General features: G+C 46.4%; 1 non-coding gene and 2 pseudogenes across 1 annotated transcript; 2 read left to right on the forward strand and 1 right to left on the reverse strand.

Annotated features, from left to right (window-relative positions):
* Positions 1-4,429: 4,429 nt before the first annotated feature.
* On the forward strand, positions 4,430-4,547 carry LOC124596894 (annotated as a pseudogene).
* A 1,576-nt stretch (positions 4,548-6,123) lies between these two features.
* Trnat-ugu lies at positions 6,124-6,198 on the reverse strand. Its single transcript has one exon. It is a non-coding gene; the product is annotated as a tRNA-Thr (tRNA).
* An 8,420-nt stretch (positions 6,199-14,618) lies between these two features.
* Positions 14,619-14,736, forward strand: LOC124597217 (annotated as a pseudogene).
* Positions 14,737-15,435: the final 699 nt, after the last annotated feature.

The following is a 15,435-nucleotide window of genomic DNA, read 5'->3' on the forward strand; positions in this document are numbered from 1 at the left end:
TTCTCTCTTATTTTTTCCGTCGTTATCATTTCGCGAGATGTATACGGGAAGGAACTAGTATGTTGCCCAACTCTTCATGGAAGGAATATTCACGGAATTTCAACAATTAATCTTTCCGTGATACACAAATCCTCTTTTGTAGCGTCTGTCTCTAGAGTTTGTTGAGCAACTCCGTAAAGCTCTCGCGGCAACTAAACGGTCCCGTTAGGAATCGAACCGCTCTTTGCTGGATCTTCCTATCTCCTCTATTAATCCAACTCGCTACGGCCCCAGACTGATGAACGGTACTCAAGGATTGGTGGAACAAGTGTTTCCTAAGCCACTTTCTTCGGGCATTAATTTCATTTGCTTAAGATTCTACCAGTTAATCTCGGCGTGTGTTTTTATTTTTGTTTCATTTGGTCATTCCATTTTAGGTCAGTCCGGATGATCAGTCCTAAATACTTCAAGGAGTTTAATTTTTCCAGTCAATAGTGTACTCGAGCATAAACGGATTTATTCGCCTATTTGTGCGAAATGTGCTCCGTTTCTTTACGTTCAGAGTCAATGGCCAGTCCCACACCAATCATCGACCCTCTACTGTTTTTCATGTATTTTGCTACGGCTTTCTGCTGTTGCAACGTTCCAATAGACAATATCATAATCCGTGAGCAGCCTCATGTAGCCTCCAACGTTATCAACTATATCATTAATTCAAATTGTAATCAGCAACGGCCTTGGGGCACTCCTGAAATCGTCTAAGACTGAAACTGCTCATGAGTGCCTAACACAGTTCTAGCAGTCTATAGGGAGGTGGCATGGCATGCAAACCTGCAGGCTTGATTAGACTCTTAGACGGAGTTCTATCCTTACCCTACCAACCATTATGGTCATGTGTCATTAGTACCTTCGATATACAGAGAGGTCGTAGGGCACACAACATTAAGTTGAGGAAAAGGGCAAATATCATTATTATACTCAGCATTAATTCTAGGCGAACGGTAACAAAAGCGTGACATTTACCGCAAAGGTTTAATAATTCAAGTTCATTGTTCCAGAAGTTGAGAGTAGAGGGTTGAGTTCCAAATTGAGATGGAAGGAAGTACCTCAGCCGTAATTAGCGGCACGCTGGGAAGGGTAACAAATACTTTACCAATTAAATTTTGTACCGCAGTTCTTTTGTATAACTAACGTTTCGACAGAACACGATTTTACGTGTCTTCACCGTTACTCTAAATATACACACAGCGAAATTTACTATCTTTGTCGCTCGTAGTAACTCAGCTTTACAAAGTTTTATCAAGTACTAATGAGAACAGCGGAAGTGTTAAGGCGAACAAGTTACAAATCGTAGCGCTGTAACTGCCACCGTTGGAAAATACCATCATATGTACCATGCAATAGAACAGAGAAAGAGAGAAAAGTAGCGACAACGAACCAAAGCGGTACAATTGAGGAAGTTACAAGGGGTAGCCCCCCAAGAACCATGGACCTTGCCGTTGGTGGGGAGGTTTGCATGCCTCAGCGGTACAGATAGCCGTACCGTTGGTGCAACCCAAACAAAGGGGTGTCTGTTGAGAGGCCAGACAAACGTGTGGTTCCTTATTAGGGGTTGCAGCCTTTTCAGTAGTTGCAGGGGCAACAGTCTGGATGATCGACTGATCTGGCCTTGTAACACTAACCAAAACGGCTTTGCTGTGCTGGTACTGCATACGGCTGAAAGCAAGGGGAAACTACAGCCGTAATTTTTCACGAGGGGGTCAGGAAGTCATTCCTGAAAGTATTTGTGTGGAGTGTAGCCATGCATAGAGTGAAACATGGACGGTAAACAGTTTCCACAAGAAGAGAATAGAAGCTTTTGAGATGTGGTGCTACAGAAGAATGCTGAAGATTAGATGGGTAGCTCAAAAAAAAAAAAAAAAAAAGTTCAAACGTGTGTGTGTAATCTTATGGGACTTAACTGCTAAGGTCATCAGTCCCTCAGTTGACACACTGTTTAACATAAATTATCCTAAGGACAATCACACACACCCGTGCCCGAGGGAGGACTCGAACCTCCGCCGGGACCAGCCGCACAGTCCATGACTGCAGCGCCTTAGACCGCTCGGCTAATCCAGGGTGGCAAATGGATAGCTAACGTAAGTAATGAGGAGGTACTGAATAGAACTGTGGAGAAGAGAAATTTGTGGTACAACCTGACTAGAAGAAGGGATCGGTTGATAGGACACATTCTGAGGCATCAAGGGATTACCAGTTAAGTGCTGGAGGGAAGTGTGGGGGGTAAAAATCGTAAAGGGGGACCAAGAGATAAATACACTAAACAGATTCAGAAGGATGTGGATTGCAGTAGATGAGATGAAGATGCTTGCACAGGATAGAGTAGCATGGAGAGCTGCATCAAATCAGTCTCTGGACTGAAGATATTAACAATAACAACAATAAGGGGTGGACAGAAGTATGGAAATACCAAGAACACAACACATTGTCGCGCCTAAAACGCTATAGGTAACGCGTTGGCAATCGAAACAGTTCTAGTCACCTCGGAATAGATAAATACACGTCCTGTACGGTATTCTGGGGAACAGTGTAGCATTGTTCCTGTAAAACAGTGGCAAGTTCAAGTAACAGTGGTGGAGATGGATAGGGATTACACACACGTCTGCCCAAAGTTGACAACAAAGGCTGAGCAATATTGAGGTCAGTGGCTGTGATGGATAGGGGAGATGCGACAATTCATCTTCGTGGTCACAAACCTAGCTCTGGATCATGCGGCCTATGTCAACAGGGGCCATGTCGCCTTGGAACACAGCATCACCGTTGAGAACAAACATTCTACCATGGGATGGACATGATCAGCGAAAATGGTCAGATAATCCTTGGCGGTAATGCGATGACGCAGAGTAACCATGGGGCGCATCGCCGAAACCCCGTTATCTTTGATTCTTGGGGCGTAAGCTCGACCTGAAGTTGGGAATAGTGTGGAACAGGAACAACACGTTTGTCCGGCCTCTCAACAGATACCTCTTTGTTTGAGTTGCACCAACGGTACGGCTATCTGTACCGCTGAGGCACGCTAACCTCCCCACCAACGGCAAGGTCCATGGATCATGAGGGGGGGGGGGGGGGGGGCGCACCCCTTGTAAATCTGCACCGGATAGGTACTTGCTGCAGGGAGTGGCAACTGACCCTTAACATAGACAAATGTAATGTATTGCGAATACATAGAAAGAAGGATCCTTTATTGTATGATTATATGACAGCGGAACAAACACTGGTAGCAGTTACTTCTGTAAAATATGTGGGAGTATGCGTACGGAACGATTTCAAGTGGAATCATCATATAAAATTAATTGTTGCTAAGACGGGTGCCAGGTTGAGATTCATTGGGAGAGTCCTTAGAAAATGTAGTCCATCAACAAAGGAGGTGGCTTACAAAACACTCGTTCGACCTATACTTGAGTATTGCTCATCAGTGTGGGATCCGGACCAGGTCGGGTTGACAGAGGAGATAGAGAAGATCCAAAGAAGAGCGGCGCGTTTCGTCACAGGCTTATTTGGTAAGCGTGATAGCGTTACGGAGATGTTTAGCAAACTCAAGTGACAGACTCTGCAAGAGAGGCGCTCTGCATCGCGGTGTAGCTTACTGTCGAGGTTTCGGCAGGGTGCGTTTGTGGATGACGTATCGAAAATATTGCTTCCCCCTCTTTGCACCTCACGAGGAGATGACGAATGTAAAATTAGAGAGATTCGAGCGCGCACGGAGTCTTTCCGGCAGTCGTTCTTCCCGCGAAGCATACGCGACTGGAACAGGAAAGGGAGGTAATGATAGTGGCACGTAAGGTGCCCTCCGCCACACACCGTTGGGTGGCTTGCGGAGTATAATGGTTTGAGCACCACTTTTTCTTGTTTTTGGCATTTGCACCGCCGCTAGGTGTTTCTGGAATTTCAGATCACCCTGCAATTTCGTGGTTATGGTGCCCCCCTCATATCGTTTTGGCGCCGACAGGGTTCACGAGTGCGATAATAAGTACTGCAGCTACATTTGCAGTTGTCATACCTTTATTTTTCACCACGGTCCTTTTCAATTACCGTCTGTCACGATCGCTCAACACACACTTTCGTCCGCGTTCTGAATTAGCGGGTAAAGTTTTTCCACTTCCTTGTGTGCCGTCTAAGTGTCCGATACGGTCCCTGTTGAAACACGACCCACTTGGCGTAGCTTAGTTAAGGAACCACTTGCCATACGAGTACCAACAATTTGCCCACAGTCGAGATTATGCAGCTACGACTACGCAGATCACTGCTCTAACCACGACAGACACTTCAACGAATTGAAGACAGGTGCCGTTCGTGATCAAATACAACACCGCAACCTGCAGGCTTCGTGAGCATCTGCAAGGATGCATTTCTCGCTTTGTTTTATATTTTTGTTCACCCCTTGTACGAGTAGGGCAACGGCCTTGCCGCAGTGGATACACCGGTTCCTGTCAGATCACCGAAGTTAAGTGCTGTCGGGCGTGTCCGGCACTTGGATGGGTGACCATCCGGGCCGCCATGCGCTGTTGCCATTTTTCGGGGTGCACTCAGCCTCGTGATGCCAACTGAGGAGCTACTCGACCGAATAGTAGCGGCTCCGGTCAAAGAAAACCATCATAACGACCGGGAGTTGTGTGTGCTGACCACACGCCCCTCCTATCCTCATCCTCAGCTGAGGATGACACGGCGGTCGGATGGTCCCGCTTGTACGAGTAGATTACTCCTCTGTGACAGAAGCACGGCTCTAAACTTTCCAGAGTGTACTGAATTTGGAACCCGTGAATCATTTCGGACGAATAACGGACCTGTCCTTTAAATGCCTCAGTGAATTTCCTGCTCTATCCGCGTCCGCTTCGCTCTTATTCCGCCTCTCTTAATCTACCTCGATGTGAACGTGGTGCTACAGCTCTGGCTGTGGTCTATCCCTTGCCGTCGCAGTAAGCGCCCCCGCCGCCCTCGGCTGAAAGCGGACAGAAGGCGCAGTGCCGGTCTCTTCCTGGCTGCGACTGCCGGCGCGTGACGTGAGCGCTGTAGACGGCGAGGCGCCGGCCGCGTCACGTGAAAGGCGGCGAGACCGCCGCGCAAAAAGCAGCCGTCCGCGAAGGCCAAGGTGGAGGCGGCCGTCCTGCCGCCGCCGCTCTGTAGGCTGTGCTGTGGGCGTCCCCAGACTCTGCCGCTTACGCGCCCGCCGCCTCTCTCCCCTCACTTCCGCCTCTCGCTCCTCCACGACCGAAAGCTACACAAGCGAAGCAAAGCATCTCGCTTCCTAGTGCCCATTCACCTCGTGCAGCCTCCAATCGAGCCTCAACGGGCTTCTTCTGCCAAAAAATACGAAGAGTAGTTATCAAGTTTGAGTTACCACCTCGAGAGAATCGAGCTGCAACTACGAAACTTGGTGACATTTATCTGTCAACGCGACACATCTTTCCCAACGATGGCTTACGTTGTGGCTGCTTGATTGTAGAAATCTATATTTTCGCTGATATCACCTCGTCGTCACTCTCAAAATGTCTTCCATGCAATGGTTTCTTCGACCGAGGAAAGAGGGAGAAGACACTGGGTACCACATCGTGAGAATATGGGGTTGAAGCAAAACCTGATAGCCTACAAAAACAGCATGAGTGACTGTGACACGTGCAGAATGACCTACAGCATTATAGAGTAAGGACACCACCTTCTAGCACTCGGTATTCACAGCCTCTTGTAACCTCGACTGCAGTTTTCGGCTGTATGCTTCTGCAATGGTTTTCCCCTTACGAGCATAATCTGTCAAGAATAGACCATGACAATCTTAGAACACACTCAGCATCACCTTCTGTAATGAAGTTTCATCTCCAGCTTTTTCGGTGGTGGTGAGTCCACATGTTTCTATTGCTTTCTTTGCTCATTTGTTTGGGGAACGTAGTGATATACATGGCATCCACCCAAGGTGATTAGGCGGCGACAGAAGACATCTGGATTGGCCGGACACACCTGCAGCATTTCCGCTTTCTGATGTATGTGAGCAGTCGGGAAACCAATGGGCGGCAAACTTTGGTGATAATTAATTGAAACCCTAGCTGCCGACATGTGTTGTGATATACCTCGATGGAGACAGCTGAAAATGTGTGTCCCGACCGGGACTCGAACCCGCGATCTCCTGCTTACATGGCAGACGCTCTATCCATCTGAGCCATCGAGGACACAGATGAATAGCGAGTCCCGGTCGGGGCACACATTTTCAGCTGCCTCCATCGAGGTATATCAACAACACCTGTCGGCAGCTCAGGGCTTCAATTAATTATCATTTATTCTAGAGAAGCTGCACGGTCACCAATGGTATCTGTTCTTTCGAGAGCAGTTACTATCTTCATACACAGACCTTTGGTGTGTTTAGAAAGTCGTCCAAGGCGTTGAGAACTCATCCCTGACTGATTTTCATATTTCTATTATCACCTATATTTGGATAGGCATGTCTTGGAGCACCAGGCCTACCATTCCTTGTGCGATTCCCAGTTCTTCACTGAAAGGAAGTCTGCCACTTCATTCTTCGTCATGCAAACTTGTTGGAACACAATGGAAGCCACTCCGCCACCTGCCACTATGCCACATGATGCTGAATTCTTGCTGTACAGTTTCTTCAACTCCTCATGGATTGTTGCAGCGTTCTACTCCTACAAATAAAATGAAAATTACCACATGCGCACTCCGCTTCATTAATGGGTAGCGTCATTTTCTTTTCTCACCCCCAGCGGCGTGCTACGGTACTGTGACACAGGGATTTGTATGTGTACTGGCACTGCAGCCGTGTACCTCCGAACAAAGAATTAACTACGAAGCTTCTTTTTTCAGGTGATGATTTAAACTTGAAGACTCCTCCTCCTATTAATGTTGGAGCTGAGCATTTTGTGGTGTTAAAAGACGGTACTCTATGTATACCAGTTTTAAATCGCATTAGGTCGTAAAGGCCCTTTTCGATCTTAAAGTGATTTTTCGCCCCCAAATAGACGTCTGTGAAGATTAACGCTGTCTAGAAGCTCCATCGTCTCCGTAAAAAATAAACGTCAAGTCTACGATATTGATCAAGCGGGTAACAACCTCTAGCAAGTAACTTTGTTGTTCATTTGCATCATGTTACTTTGAGACCAGGCATGTTGTTTTGCAAGGAAAATAGCGTCGAGAAGAATATTATGTTATAAACCCTGACTATGAAATTTCTGGCGGAAAATTCCCAGTCATGCAATACGGCATGCTTCAATTTATTTAAATGTCCTGCATTCCTTCAGTCTGTTGCGAATCACCACTACTGCACAATTCAACAGTAATTTATCCAAACCGGCAAGGCGAAATGAAAATATGTTCGCGACTGACAAAAAATGAAATGAGCGTGTGGTACTGATGGCCTGGAGGCCCCATCCGGGGGAGTTCGGCAGCAGAGTTGCGAGTCTTATTTCAGGTAACGCGACATTGCGCGACTTGCGAGTCGGTGATAGTGATAATGAAGACAGCACAACACCCACTTCACGAGTGGAGAAAACCTCCAACCCGGCCGGTAATCGAACCCGGGCCCGCTGCAAGGGAGGCAAACACGTTACCACTCAGCTAAGCAGGCGAACCTACGCGACTGACAACTGAATTTTATTGTGAAATTAACCACTAACGCGTTGTTTTTCTCTTAAACGAGGAAGCAGTGCATACAATCCGCGTTAAAACCACACGCTGTCTAGTCGCTGTACCAATCGGACGCTCATTAATGTCGCGCTCGGATTCGGTCCGGATCTCGTTCACACCTCTGTATCGCAATCCACCACGCTGCGTGTTAGGGGACACGAGTAGGTCGCCCCTTTACTTACTATCACTTGTCAGTAACCTCGTTTCTCCGCCTGCAACTGTTTACGAAATGCCACGACAGTAGACGTGACGTGGTACGCGCTGTACAGAGCACAACCTTGGGAAACCTCTTTTGTGAGGGAAATTGAAGTGCGGCGGCGGTCGCCGTTACTTGTCAGCCGGAGCAAAACACTGGCCTGCGCACCGCTGAGCCGCAAGGTGAATGAACAAGCAGGCGCCGCGCCGCCCCGGCCTCCAGAGGTCGCACCGTTCTGCCGCTGACGGCCGCCGCGGGCTGTTTGGTGTTTACCGCCTCTACAGAGCCGCAGGCCCGCAGCTGCCAGCCGGTTTACAGGCCGCCTCCGTAACAGCTCGGCTCTCGCAAGGTCCGCGAGCATCTGTTGCATCACCGGGTCGCCCGGCGATCAACCTCACGGTGAAAGCCGACTGCTTTCTGCTCTCGTTTCCATCAATCAGGAAGAAATACTAACGTCAGCTCTCAATGTCCAATGTGACGTAACGTTGTGCGATCTTCTTGGTGATTTTACCTAACTATGAAACTAAATGAAAGCCTGTTTGTGTAGTATCATATGCGTTTCACTTCTTTTTATTTGTCAAGCATCTTCAGTAGCCTGTTATGCATATCTTTTTTTATGAATATAGACGGTTCAGTCACATTAAGGTGACTACCGCCTATATTCGACGTCAACGTGCAGTAACCACTCACGAACGGCAGATGGCAGCACTAGCAGTGGAGGGTATATAAATCGTGTCGAGGGGGGTTGAGGCACTGAAAACAATGCAGTCCTTGTAGTAATGCGAAAACGGAGTGATTTACCTGACGTTCAATAGGGCAGATCATTGGCCATCGGGTCGGCCGGGGTGACCGAGCGGTTCTAGGCGCTACAGTCTGGAACCACGCGACCACTACGGTCGCAGGTTCGAATCCTGCCTCGGGCATGGATGTGTGTGATGTCCTTAGGTTAGTTAGGTTTAAGTAGTTGTAAGTTCTAGGGAACTGATGACCTCAGAAATTAAGTCCCATAGTGCTCAGAGCCATTTGATCCATATTCCACATAAAAACAACCCTCATCATTATGGAGCCAACAACAGCCTGCACAGTGCCTTGCTGGTTAACTTGGGCCCATGGCTTCGTCGGGTCTGCTTGCCACACTCCAAACCGACCACCAGCTCTTACCAACTGAAATTGAGACTCATCTGACCAGGCTACGGTTTTCCAGTCGTCCAGAGCCCAACCAATAAAGTCACGAACCCAGGAGAGGCTCTGCAGGTGACATATTCTTAGCAAAGGTACACACATCGGTCGTCTGCTGCCATAGCTCATTAACGCCAAATTTAGCCGCACTGTCCTAACGCAAATGTTCATTTACGCCCCACATAGATTTCTGTGTTTATTTCACGCGATGTGGCTTGTCTGTTAGCACTGATAATTTTACGCAAACGGCGCTGCTCTCGCTCGTTAAGTGAAGGCCGTCGGCCACTGCGTTGTCCGCGATGAGAGGTAATCACTGACATCTGGTATTTGCGACCCACTCTTGACACTGTGGATCTCGGAATACGATTACCCATGCTTCTAGTTCCAACTACCATTCCGCGTTCAAAGTCTGTTCATGCCCATTGTGCGACTGTAATCATGTCGGATACCTTTTCACATGAATCATCTAAGTAAAAATGACATCTCCATTGATGCATCGCCCTTTTATATGTTCTGTACGCGATACTGCTGCCATCTGTATATGTGTATATCGCTATCAAATGGTTCAAATGGCTCTAAGCACTATGGAACTTAACATCCGAGGTCATCAGTCCCATAGACTTAAACGTAACTAACCTAAGGACATCACACACATCCATGCCCGAGGCAGGATTCGAACCTGCGACCGTAGCAGCAGCGCAGTTCCGGACTGAAACGCCTAGAACAGCTCGGCCACACCGGCCGGCCTATATCGCTATCGCATGACTTTCGTCACCTCAGATTATATCGTGCACGGCAAAATGGCGTCATCCGAAACTGGCGCCGAGGCAACTGCAGTGGATCAAGGTCCAGAAATGACAGTTGTGAATGAGGGCTGTAAAGATTTGTACTGGTGAACAGACGTGCTAACATAAACGTAGGCTTCCGCGGCCATTGTCACATTCAATAAAATTTTTCTGGGTCTATGACCGCATTGTCAATATATATAAAGCAATCGACGTTTCGGTTCCTGTTGCATGCGACCTTCTTCAGCGTGTTTTTGCTTACTTAGACGTGCTAATGTTGAGCAACTGACCGCCAAGAGGAACCAAGGGGCTGGCTGCCAACAGTGTCTCCTCAACGACCGTTCAGTGAATGTTGAGGGGTACGGGCTTCCGCAGGAGGCACCCGGCTCATGCACGCATGCGGACTGCTGATCATCAGCGACGAAGGCTGGAATTTGCACGGCAATACCGCAACTGAACGTCCACTGAATGGTGACATATGGACTTTTCGGATGAATCATACATTATAATCCATGGGACAGATGGCAGTCGGGATCTAAGGACTGGAAAGCAAACACGCTATAACCGTCATTGGGAGTGTCCAGACTGGAGGACATTCTCTGGCTGATCTCGTCATTTTGGAAGCCAGAATACATCAACACAAGTATGCATTTGTCCCTGGGGACCATATCCACTCATACCCGAAGTATCTTTTTCCTCAACAGGATATCATCTACCAGCAGGACAATACAATGTGTCATTCAGCTGGCAGTGTATGTGCATGGTTCGATGACCACCACGACGAGTTTACCGTACCCCCCCGGCCACCAAACTCCCGGATTTAAACCCAATCGAGAGTATGTGAGACCACCACGATCGGGCTGTCCGCGCCATGGATCCCCAACACAGAAATCGAGCGCAGCTGTCCAAGGCATTGGAGTCGACATGGCTCTATATACCTGTTTGTGCTTTCCAGAACCTCACTGACTATGTTTCTGCATGTCTCACAGCACTGCGCTGCTTTTGAAAGCTGGTCACATTAATGTGACTGGACAGCGTAATAACAATGTTACAAAATGATTACAGGTATTATTATTATAAGTTACACGGTTTCTTCTTATTCTCTTTTTATTAGATGAGAAACAACATTTTGGCACTAGTTGCTGGTTCTTCTCATGATATTGTGATCTTGTTATTCCACATGTGTCGTCCTGGAGTTGTACTTACTTGGCCTGCGTACACCAGGAAAACCATTTTTGGACGTTTTGTAAAATATTTTAGTTGAACACTTCACTTTCATCGCTCACTGTGTGCTCGAAAAACGCCGAAAATCGGACGTCCCAATGTACGCAGGCTAACTAAGTACAGTTCCACGACGACACATATGGATTTATAAGATCACAAAATCGTGAGACAGACTGAATAGTAATTTAACCTGCAAAGGAGGTACGCCTTCCTATTCGTTTGTCTTCTTTACATTCGCATACAACAGTAAAACTTGAAACTAAAGATATGCTGTTGTCACAGCAGCGGTACTCGTACGATTGCAGCGTTATTTTCCATGTACAAATCTCTGATGGTTTTTGACTGGTCACGAAGGCCGGAATCTCGCCGCCCCGACGCGTTTCATCTTCTTCCTACGACTATGCGTATAATTCTTTCAAGCGGCGATTCAGACCTATGTGAAACTGTATTAATCCCATTACTGTTCTTTTCGAATACTGTACGTATAAGAAATATGCACTATTTTGAATACTTGGTTTCTAAATCTGTCACATTCGCGTCGTACTGTCACGTGTAATGCTCTGATACCAATACAAGGGTGTGGTTACGTAGCAAGACAGAGACCTCATCGCGCAGAACCACAACAGCGAAAAAATGGAATAGGTTACAGCAACAGTACCAAAGGCACTACTTTCTGTTCACACACACACACACACACACACACACACACAATGATGTGACTGAGAAAGGTGGCGCAGTGCACACTGGACTTGCATGCGGGAGGACGACGGTTCAAATCCGCGCCCGGTCCGGCCATCCAGCTTCAAGTTTTCTGCGATTTCCCTAAATTGCTCCAGGCAAATGCCACGACGATTCCTTTGAAGGGGCACGGTCGATTTGCCTCCCTATCCTTCCATTTTGAGCGTGTGCTCCGTCTCTAATGATCTCGATGTCGACGGGACGTTAAATCTTAATGTCCCCCTTGCCTGACATGTGAAACACACTATGACGTCCATCATGAGACACGACTTCCGTCGAGATCTTCGTCACGGTAAACTCTTATTTACCTCGTCGAAGAGGAATAGAGCGAACTTCACACGTTGCTCTGATCTTCAGCGCCTGGGAAGCCAGCTACCAGCTACACCGGTTGTCACGTGAAACAGCAGAAGCAGTTAACGCGACCCTGAGGAAGTCGAGCCGAGAATCTACTACGCAATAACAACAGCGCTTAGAAGCTATACGACTCACAGCAGTTTTCCAACAAGCTCTCCGTTCCAGTGATCCAAGGTATAGGATTAATGTTTGGAGAAACGTGTTCAGTATCCCACTTACGTTTCATGAGACATGCGGAACGGCTGTTCAAAAGAATTTTCCATAGCTGCGGTGATTGTAGTTGACCTCCATGAGTGGTATTTTTGATTGTGGAGTCATATATGCAGCCAGACGTTGGACGACAATATTAGTTGTCTAGTGTATTTCTCCTCTTCGCCCCGCCCCCAGCCACACTAGTGTATTGTAAAATTCTAGACAAGCTAAATTTTATTTTGGTAACAGTCGGAATGTAACAATGTGATCACATAGCTGAAGTATAATATACAAGTATTTGACTGCTAAACTGCAGCTGTTAAATTTTTGCTACGCGTGTACAGTCTTAGAACAGGAGTTAACTGTACTTCGCAAAGCTATTGTTCATTTGAATATAATTTATATTAAGTTAGACAGAAGTTTGTTCAGGCCTGCGTCAAAATAATGATAATAATCGAAGTTCTGGAACTTAAAACCACCAGTAACATCTTCCGTACTTTAGAACTTATAACGTAAACTTTAGCAACAACTGCTCTTATTACACTTTATGCAGCCCAATGAATTCACAATGTGCGTAACTATTAACGTGTTCGGCCACTATTTGCGGGAATTAAAGCATTTATCTTGGGGGATGGCTTTACACAAATTTCAGATATAGTAGTTGTAAAATTTCTTAACACTCTTCCCTTCAGTATGACGAATAGCTTCTGGGTTTTTGGACAAATTCATCTGCCATGCAAACCACGCTCTGTTTCATTCTAAAGACAATCAGCGTGGTCCAGGTTGGAGTTTTTAGCAGGACGGAAGAGCAAAAGCTCATGAACTTCTTCGAACTATTATGCAGTGATCCTTGCTTGGTGTGTGAGATCATTATCAGGCTGATAGATTAAAGCTTCAACGATTCTTGACCGTTGCCATATTACGGATAGCCTGCTGTTAACCAAATATTTTTCATAGCACCTGCGTCCATCTTACCATCAACCAAATTCGAGCTTCGAGTCTAAACCACAAAAACGCCATTTAACAAGTTTTATTTACCGCCACCGCATAGTCAAGTAGTCACCTTCCGCAAGACACCCGTCAGCTTCAAATACCCCCTTAAGAGTGCCACTTCGTCCACCGTGACCCATAAATGAATAAAATCTTTTTAAACTTCTCCGTATAACCAACTGCTTCTGAGAACCTGAACGACTACTGAGAGAGAGCGCGCAATCGCCTCGACGGGCAGTTCTGACCTTTGCACCTGATAAGTTTGACAAAGGTGTTTGACTGTTTGCTCGTACAGCATGCTTCTGAGTTTGGCGGCCCGTAAAGTTCTATTATTCACGCCTGCTGTGTGTATCTGAGCTTCCCTGACATCTCCACTCCACAATGACATCTCTAACACTAGACATGCCCCTATGAAACTAGTATGACATCTCCCTGATGGATTGCTGGAACATATGACTTCCTATCGTTTGCTCAATCCACCTCGCTCAACTTTCCCTATCATAGAATGGACCCATGCACAGCCAGATATCCAACAGAGCGCATTCGTTCATTCACATCTTCATTTATTCACTCATCATATTCTGTAAATTATACGATGAGGGGGATTCTTCAAGGATGTGGAATGGGCCCACGTTACATATTAAGAGGCAGCAACAAATTAAGAGAGTTGCTAATCTACTCCACTCACTTAATACATTACTTTACGTATATCAGAAGAAAACTGCTGTTTCGGCAAAAACCAGAGCTCCCCCTCTTGCACTAGCCGACTGCTGTTGTCATACAATACTTCAAAGTAAAGATTTATGTAACTTCATAGCTACTGCCATTAGCTGTGTGTATACAAGCTAAGTAAATATCTGTTCAATACAATCATTCGAGATATGGAAATTTACATCCCTCAGTGCAAATAAATAAATTGTAGGAGGGGCCAACGTTTTACGTTGTTTTTGAATACATTGGGATTTTCAGTTACTTGCCTAATGTTTACCGGTAACTTCTGACCAGGATACAACGCTCCATTCTGGAACATAGATGGGGAAGTATTGTCTACAGTGAATTTATTTTTAATTTGTAGTGTTGTGTTTGTGAACAGCGCAGTTCATCCTAAATCCGCTGCATTTACTAACTTTAAGTACCATTAACCCCCTAGGTCTTTCTGCAAAGTCTAACGGGTAAAAGTGCAGGTGACTGAGGATGGTCTACTACAAAACATTTCATCAGTATTTGTCACTTGCTGAGCAATAATAATAGCCATTAAAAGTCGTATATTTTCAGGTTGGGTAGTACAAGTGGCAGGTAACGACCTTGCCGCAGTGGATACACCGGTTCCCGTGAGATCACCGAAGTTAAGCACTGTCGGGTGTGGTCGGCACTTGGATGGGTGACCATCCAGGCCGCCATGCGCTGTTGCCATTTTTCGGGATGCACTCAGCCTCGTGATGCCAGTTGAGGAGCTACTCGCCCGAATAGTAGCGGCTTCGGTCAAGAATACCATCATAACGACTGGGAGAGCGGTGTGCTGACCCCACGCCCCTCCTATCCACATCCTCCACTGAGGATGGCACGGCAGTCGGATGGTCCCGGTAGGCCACTCGTGGCCTGAAGACGGAGTGCTTTAGTAAATGTGGCAATAGCAAGCCATTAATGTTTATTTTCCCCTGCGCAGTAGGTCATGTGTTAAAGTGTGGACGCATGGACGCAAAACAGATAGTGTCAAGCGTAGTCCACTTAATGGTAAAGTTCGTCTGTTCAGAATGCATTTGGTCATAAAGTTTGTGACGTATATGTGAGAAGATTGTTCGATGCTGAGAAAAAACGAACACACTGATGTGTTTACATGCTAAGGTACCACATATAAAAATATCTGCACTTATATCCGTTACACTCTGTATTTATTTTTTAATTTATCGACTTTCAGAGTGTGCCCATTAGCCATGTCAGCATTGGAAATGTTATACTACAGTTTGTTTTGACAATTCAGAGTATACGTTAGTTCAAATCCTACCCTGGTACAAATCTACATACGTTTAACAGATCCTGACGTAAAACAAATTTTACGTCCACAGTATACTGAAACGAGTAAACAAGACGAAAATGTAACACAGGATAGAC

This window comes from Schistocerca americana, chromosome 2, assembly GCF_021461395.2.
Source record: "Schistocerca americana isolate TAMUIC-IGC-003095 chromosome 2, iqSchAmer2.1, whole genome shotgun sequence".
NCBI lineage: Eukaryota > Metazoa > Arthropoda > Insecta > Orthoptera > Acrididae > Schistocerca > Schistocerca americana.